The 8,901-nt window shown below is 39.8% G+C and overlaps 1 pseudogene; it reads right to left on the bottom strand.

Annotated features, from left to right (window-relative positions):
* Nucleotides 1-367: 367 nt before the first annotated feature.
* Nucleotides 368-8,901, bottom strand: part of LOC124886705 — a 10,756-nt pseudogene continuing 2,222 nt past the window's right edge.

The following is an 8,901-nucleotide window of genomic DNA, read 5'->3' as shown; positions in this document are numbered from 1 at the left end:
CAATTTTATTGACTGGGTGTATCTTAAATCTTTATTTGGTTGGATCAAGCCCGAAATAGGGCAGCCTACGTATCTCACTCCCGAGAGAGGAGAATCAGGTCGAACATAGTTCCATCAGCTTGTTCTTTATTTTGATTTGATTTTTATTTTATTTTCAAACTCTTTCTTTTATTCTTATTTTTTTGACATTTATCTTTGACTCTATTTTGATTCCAAAAGAGGGATATGAAAGAAAAATAAAACGAAGCTCAAACGGGTAAACAAAGGATGACACAATGTTTGGATAGAAGAATAAAATGCCTTCATCATGTCAATCTTTAAAAATGCAAGTACTAAACATGCAATAAACTCAACAAAGGATCAAATATCATACATAGTATCTTTTGACCGCATCAGCATTGATAGTCATTTCTGCCATTTTGCCTTCAATATCTGTCAAATACAAGGCACCATTGGGCAACACTTTCTTCACAACGAAAGGACCTTGCCAGTTAGGGGAGAATTTGCCTTTCGCTTCAATCTGGTGAAGAAGGATACGTCTCAATACCAACTGATCAACTTCAAAATTCCTAGGACGGACCTTTTTGTTATACGCTCGAGCCATCCTCCTCTGATACAACTGACCATGACACACAGACGCTAGCCTTTTTTTCTCAATCAAACTCAAATATTCCAGCCGGGTTTTTACCCATTTTTCATCATCAATCTCTGCCTCTACAATGACTCGAAGAGAGGGAATTTCAACTTCTGCAGGGATGACTGCTTCTGTCCCATACACCAATAAATATGGAGTTGCCCCTGTTGAAGTGCGAACAGTGGTGCGATAACCTAGCAATGCAAATGACAAATTTTCATGCCACTGTTTAGACCCTTGCACCATTTTTTGCAGTATTTTTTTTATATTCTTATTGGCGGCTTCTACAGCACCATCGGCCTTTGGGCGATATGGAGTAGAATTTTGATGTGCGATCTTAAACTGTTGACATACTTCTTGCATCAAATGACTATTGAGATTGGCAGCATTGTCTGTAATGGTCATTTTAGGAATTCCAAATCTACAAATGATATTGGCATGAAAAAAATCTACCACAGCTTTCTTTGTCACTGACTTGAAAGTTACTGCTTCTACCCATTATGTGAAGTAGTCAATGGCTACCAAAATGAATCTATGCCCATTTGATGCCTTCGGCTCAATCGGTCCAATCACATCCATTCCCCAAGCCACGAACGGCCATAGAGTGGCCATTGCATGTAACTCAATAGGAGGAGAATGTATCAGATCACCATGTACCTGACATTGATGACACTTTCGAACAAACTGAATAGAATCCCTTTCCATAGTGAGCCAGTAATAACCTGCTCGAAGAATCTTCTTTGACAAGACATAATTGTTCATATGCGATCCACATACTCCAAAGTGTATTTCAACCATGATTGCCGAGGCTTCTTTTGCATCTACACACCTTAAAAGTCCCAGATCTGGGGTTATCTTATATAAGATTCCCCCACTTAAGAAAAATCCACTAGCCAAATGCCTAATAGCCCTCTTTTGATCGTTGGTGGCATATGCTGGGTATTCTCTTGACTGAATGTATCGCTTGATATCCAAAAACCAAGGTTCTCCATCGAGCTCTTCTTCAACTGCATACAGTAAGCATGCCGATTACGACTCTGTATATGCACTGGATCAATGTAGGCTTTATCAGGATATTGGAGCATTGAAGATAGAGTGGCTAAAGCATCAGAAATTTCATTACAAATCCTTGGAATATGCCTAAATTTTACTAACACAAACTGTTGACATAGCTCCTGCAAGCATTGTCGATATAGGATGAGCTTCAAATCTCGAGTCTCCCAATCACCTTGAATTTGATGGATGAGCAAATCCGAATCTCCCAACACCAATAATTCTTGGACTCCCATATCAACAGCTAACCTTAAACCAAGAATGCAGGCTTCATACTCTGCCATATTGTTAGTACAGTAGAATCGAAGTTGTGCTGTCACCGAAAAATATTGTCTCAATTCAGAGATAAGAACCGCACCTATTCCGACTCCTACCATATTGACAGCTCTATCGAAGAATAACCTCCAACCTGGATCAGCATCTATAATAACTTCATCGACACACGACACTTCTTCGTTAGGAAAATATGTCTTTAATGGCTCGTACTCTTCATCGATAGGATTTTCAGCAAGATGATTTGCCAAAGCTTGGGCTTTCATGGCAGTTCGAGTCACATATACAATGTCGAACTCGGTAAGCAATATTTGCCACTTTGCCAATCGGCGCCGGCATAGGCTTCTGAAATATATACTTCAAAGGATCCATGCGGGAGATAAGATAAGTAGTATAGGATGAGAGATAATGCTTCAACTTTTGTGCCACCCAAGTTAGGGCACAACACGTCCTTTCAAGAAGAGTATACCTGGCCTTATATGCGGTGAACTTCTTGCTAAGATAATAAATAGCCTGCTCCATTTTGCCTGTGACATCTTGTTGACCCAGGGTACAACCGAAAGAATTGTCCATGACTGATAAATATAAGATCAAAGGCCTACCAGGCTCCGGGGGTACCAGCACGGGCGGATTTGACAAATATCTTTTGATTCGATCGAACGCTTTCTGACATTCTTCAGTCCATTTTACCGCAGCACCCTTTTTCAACAACTTGAATATGGGCTCACAAGTGGTCGTGAGTTGAGCAATAAACCTGCTAATGTAGTTCAGTCTACCAAGCAAACTCATCACCTCCGTTCTATTCTTGGGCGGGGGCAAATCCTGAATGGCTTTGATTTTTGTGGGATCCAATTCAATTCCCCGACGGCTGACTACAAACCCCAACAGCTTTCCAGATGGAACTACAAATATACATTTTGTCGGGTTGAGTTTGAGATTATACCTGGGAAGCCTTTTAAAGAAATTTCTTAAATCTTTAACATGGTCGGCCTGACTTTTTGACTTAATAATCACATCATCCACGTAGACCTCAATCTCCTTATGCATCATGTCATGAAACATAGTGGTCATGGCTCTCATATATGTTGCTCCAGCATTCTTCAAACCGAACGGCATCACTCGATAACAATAAGTTCCCCATGGTGTGATAAAAGTCGTCTTCTCTGCGTCGTCGTCATCCATAATGATCTGGTGATATCCGGCATAGAAATCCACAAAAGAGGCAACCTCATATTTAGCACAGTTGTCTAGAAAAATGTGGATGTTGGGCAGTGGAAAATCATCTTTCGGATTTGCTCTGTTTAAATCACGGTAATCAACACACACTCAAATTTTACCATCTTTCTTTGGTACGGGAACAACATTGGATAACCACATGGGATAGCGAGCTACTCGAATTACTTTGGCTTCAAGTTGTTTCATGATTTCCTCTTTAATTTTAATACTTACATTCGTTTTAAACTTCCTTAACTTTTGTTTGACAGGAGGGAACGCGGGATCAGTTGGCAATTTGTGAGCCACTAATTCAGTGCTTAAACCAGGCATATCATCATAAGACCATGCAAAAACATCCTTGTAATCAATTAATGCTTGAATCATTCCATCTTTTAGCTGTGGCAAAGCATGTACACTGATTTAAGTTTCACCAACATCTTCTTGATCCCCTCGATTTATTGGCTCAGTCTCATTCAAATTAGGATTCAGTTTGTCTTCAAACTGTTCCAACTCTTTGCTTATTTCTTCTAGTGTTTTTTGTTCATCATATTCCCCATCCTGCTTCATTACATCTTGATTAGTTTGGATTTTAAGATCAGGCTGAAAATTCCGCATGCATGTCATGTCATTAGAATAAGCATAAAGAGAACTGTGTAAAAAAAAAAAGAAAAACAAAATATATTAGGCACGAAACAAAAGGGACATTGCATTTCATTAAATAAAAAGATAGAAGGGTTTAAACATAGATGCCAACATAACATAAACAAACTAAAATCCGAATTACAACCCTGAAATAACTCGGATAAACAAAAAGAAAAATAAAATAAACTACCAAAACTCCCTTCTGACGGGGAGAGGAGCGACTTCCCAATTATTGAGCCGGACAGCTGGACCTATGAATTGCACGTCTGCCACACTGGTACCTTCTCCTGCTTCGACCATATCAACTTCGATAAAAAGGTTCTGAAAGTCATCAACCAATTCAACTTCAAATTCCACATGCTTCATGACACCGCTCTTAATAAATGATTCACTGAGTAGTGGCATTGGGCGAGGGAGTGACCATGTTTCCTTTTTCCTTCCCTTGGCTTTTTTCAGATCTTCAGCTGTAGGCTCAAATCCCAGACCAAACGTGCCCACATTCTCACTCGGACATATGGGATGAACTATACCGTGCAGAGATGCTCCCAAACCCTTTCCTGGTTCAAATCCATATTTCCAAAGTTCACTCACCATCATGATAGAAGCAAAAGACAATTGCGGTCCCAGTATAGCCTGTCATTCAAGGATACGATTCACTGGCACTGTATCAAAAATTTGATACACGAATGTCTCCTCTACGTTATTTGCTTCAATGAGAGACAAGGGAGAATCTTCTAGGCTGACAAATCTCCTTCACCCTGAATAACTACTTCTTGCCTGCCATGCTCAAACTTAATTATTTGGTGCAGTGTAGATGCAACCGCCTTGGCCTTGTGGATCCATGGCCTTTCCAACAACAGATTGTAAGAGGATTCTACATTCAATACTTGAAACTCTATGGCGAACTCAGCAGGCCCTATGGTCAACATTAGTTCTATTTCGCCAATAAAATTTGATTTTGCACCATCGAAAGCCCTAACACATACATTGTTGGGTCTGATCCTGTCAGCACCAATATTCAACTTTTGCAAAGTAGAAATAGGGCAAATATTTGCACCTGAACCTCCATCAATCATAACATGAGTGATATAGAAATCTTCACACTTCACTGTAATGTAAAGGCCCCGATTATGTCCTGTACCTTCAACAAGCAATTCATCATCAGAAAAGCTGATCCGATTGACCTCAAAGATTTTTCCAACCATTTTCTCAAGTTGGTTGATTGTAATCTCCCTTGGAACGTATGCTTCATTTAATACCTTTAATAAAATATCACGATGCTTCTTAGAGTGCAACAGCAAAGATAAAAGGGAAATTTGAGCAGGGGTTTTCTTCAACTGGTCTAATATTAAATACTCTGGCAACTTCATCTTTTTCAAAAATTCTTCGGCTTCCTCTTTAGTGATAGGCTTTTTGATAGATGACGGTCCACTCACCGTTGGCTTGGACTTTCTTAAGCTTTCAGGCACGAAGCATCTTCCTGACCTAGTCAAACCCCCCACCTCATCTACATCTTCCACAACTTCTTTCCCGTGATAGGTCATCACAGTACGCCCATAATTCCAAGGAATCCTTTTCGTATCAACTATCGGAGGTTGGGTCACTGGTTTGAGGTTAATAGGTGCTATCGGTGCTCCTTTCACCGTCAAGATGGGTTGACTCAGAGCTCCCACCACTATCAACTTAGGTTTCTCCTGGCTTAAATCAACATACCTTCTGGCGCCCTGTACTATGATCAGGGGTTTCTTTGTGCTTTCTTGGGCTTTATCTTCTCTTATTCCTTCCTGGCTCAATGACATTGCTTTCAAAGACTCCGCTACATTCATCGATTTCTCCTCAGTGGTTTGTATCTTGACAAAAGGCTTATAACCCCTCGAAGACTCTTTCCCATCATATATCAATTCTAATATATTGGCTTCAGCATGGGTTGGCAGCGGATTCTGGTTAATATTTGGACCCTCCGAGGCCTGGACCAGCATCTGGTTTGTGTCAATTAAATCTTGGACAGCTCTCTTTAAATGCCAGTATTTCTCGATATTATGGCCTGGCATATCAGAATAGTACGCACACCTTAAAGAATAATCGAGATTCCTCGGCGGTGGATTTGAAAGCCTTCCTTGTATTGGGCTTAAAACCTTCAACTTTCTCAACCTATCAAACAAGCTAGCATACGACTCACCAAGAGGTGTGAATTGATTTTTGACCGCCTTCTCCTTCTTATACTCGAGCCTAGGCTGAAAACTGGGTCTAGAGGGGTTTTGGTAATTGGGTGGAGTGAATGGGCGATTTTGTGGAGCTTGCGCGCACCATTACGGGTAAGAAGGGGTTTGGGCATATGGATGCGCGCTATATACTGGGTACGGTGTTAGTGGAATAGAATATAAAGGGTTTTGTGGAGGGTAGTAATGGTGGGGAGGAATATATGAAGCTTGGGTGTAGACTTGGGCTTGGGATTGGGGATAGGGGCGAGGTGTCTTTTGGGATAGGAATGGGTTCCAGCTACGAGGCCTGTTCATGCCACCTTATCGTGTATTCCCTAAAACCTTCAGTGCTCTTTTTCTTCATGTTGACCAAGGATTTTTTGTCCGAAATTAGGTTGATGTTTTACTAAAAATGCTAAACAAATTCAGAAGCCAAATCATCCCAACTGTTCCATTTATCGATATCTCGATCGATAAACCATTCTGAGGCCAGATCTGAAAGACTCTCGCCAAAGAAAGCCATGAGCAATTCTTTCTTTCCTCCTGCAGCCCTCAACTGGTTGCAATAACGTCTTAAGTGTGCCACGGGATCGCCGTGTCCTGCATACTTCTCGAACTTAGGCATCTTAAAACCGGGGGGACGATTGATGTCTGAGAACATGCAAAGATCTTTATAAGAAACACTCCTATAATCTCCGATCTCTTGCAAATTCCTCATAGCCTGCTCTAAACTTTTCAATTTCCAGGCTATGATATCCTGTTCCTCCGTTGCGACAGGTTTCTCCGTATCAAATGGAAATGCAGGAAGCTAAGTGTACCCATACGGTTCATTCAATTACAAAGTAGGCTTCGGGGCTAATAGTAACTATCTGAAACCTTCAGTACTGGCTCACTGGCAGACCTAGGAAGCGTTATTGTGGGATGCGCAACATATATGGGAGTTTCATGTGGTGGCGGAGCCACGAATATCGGTGTGATTGGTGGCGCTGGCTGAGCGGCGGGTCTTGATTGGGGAGCTGCCAAGGGCACACTAGAACTGCCAGGATAGTAATGTCGCGGAGTGAACCTCGGTGCGTGCTCAGGTGACTCAGTAGGAGCAGAAAATTGCGCCTGAGAGAGTGGTGGGCAATTAGAAATATTCCCAAAACCTTCAAGGAGTGGAGGAGGAGGCATTCCGCTGGCCCATGCCCGGTGCAAATCTATCAATTGTTGCCTGAGTCTTACTACCTCATCATTGTGTTCAGAACTTTCTTCCCTATGATCCTGATCCGGGTCAATGAGCGAATTTTCAATCTTCCTGCTAGCTATGGCGAGCTTTGCTTTGGATCTGGTGAACTATGGGTGACTAGCCAGAGTGCTGCAAACCTACCACCGTTATCTGAAAGAACATGCTCATCAAAGACGACCTCCGTTAGGATTAGGGCACACAACAACCATGGGAATCACATTGGTAAAATTGCCCTAAATTCATGCTCATTTCTACCAACTTTTGAGGGTAGCGAGGTCATTTTAACATCATCCTGATTTTTGTCTACACTATTTTTTATCTACACTTATTATTATTATTATTTTCGTATCCATCTCTGTTCTTTTCTTTTCTCTCCTTATCTACCTTTATTTTATCATTTTTTATGGCTTTTGTTTTTCTTTAAAAGAGGAAAAATAATGAAAAACACCCAAAACAAAATGATTAGATCAAACCCAAAACTAGGTTGCCTACGTATCATGTTGTACATGAATCAGATCTTGCATAGTTCGGGCAGTCTTTGCCAAAATGGCCAATTAAACTTTTTCCTTTCTTTTTTCTTTTCTTGAAACTTTAAAAGAGAAGAAAATAACAAATTGTCAAAAGAATAGACTTTTTTTTTTTTTTTGCATTTTCACTTTTAAAATTCCTATACAAAATGAAACCTATGATTACCAAAGAAAAAAAATCTTTTTTGGATTTTCAACGTTGAATTGCATATGAAAATGAAACTTGAACCTATTAAAGAAAAATCTTTTTGTAGTTTTCTTTTAAAGATTTATATGAAACACCTACTCTAATAAAGAGTGAAGAAAATCTTTTTGAATTTTTGAAATAAGATCACCCAAAAATGAAACCTACGACTATTGAGGAAAATCTCTCCTTTTTTTTTCTTTTCAAGATATGTATGAAACACCTACTCTAAATAAAGAGTGAAGAAAATCTTTTTTTTGAATTTTTTAAATAAGATCCCCGAACCAACAATAGGCTGCCTACGTATCTCACATCCCGAAAGAGGAGAATCAGGGGGCGTAATTCGTCCAGATTGGACAATTAACGATTAACTAATAAATTGACCTTAACTTAAGAGACACTACCAAAAACAAATGATTTTTTTATTTTTATTTTCAGCTAGACGCTTTAACCAAGACTGACACCACCAATTATACATAAAAATCTTTTTGGTATTTTTGTTTTTTGACAAATAAGAAGAAAAAGGCAAACAAAACTCCTTTTTTTTTTTTAATTTACGGTACTTTGAGAAGACAAATGCAAAACGTAAAAAAAAATCTTTTGGGGTTTTGGATTATGAAAAACAAAAATCATAACGAATTCTAAAATAAACTACGACATTTCTCTTTTTTTTTTTATTCTTTTCGACTCACTTTTTCTATTTTTTTTTAATTTTCTTTTTCGTTTTTTGCCTACGCACCTTTCTCCTAATTTTTTTTTTTCAAAAATCAGTCCGTCAAATGACCACGTTACCCTTAAAAATGCAATAGTTAGCACGTAGGGATGCTTTAGAGGGGAGTCTCCTACAAAGGGCTATGTCGGTCCCGCTAGGTCTCTGTATGATGCACATAAGCATGACCTAAAGGCTGACCTACGTTGTGGTTCACTAACAAGGCTGTTCGGGG

The sequence above is a fragment of the Capsicum annuum genome, chromosome 8 (assembly GCF_002878395.1).
Source record: "Capsicum annuum cultivar UCD-10X-F1 chromosome 8, UCD10Xv1.1, whole genome shotgun sequence".
Classification (NCBI taxonomy): domain Eukaryota; kingdom Viridiplantae; phylum Streptophyta; class Magnoliopsida; order Solanales; family Solanaceae; genus Capsicum; species Capsicum annuum.
Note: the sequence above shows the minus strand (reverse complement) of the source record. Positions and strands in the feature narration are given on the sequence as shown.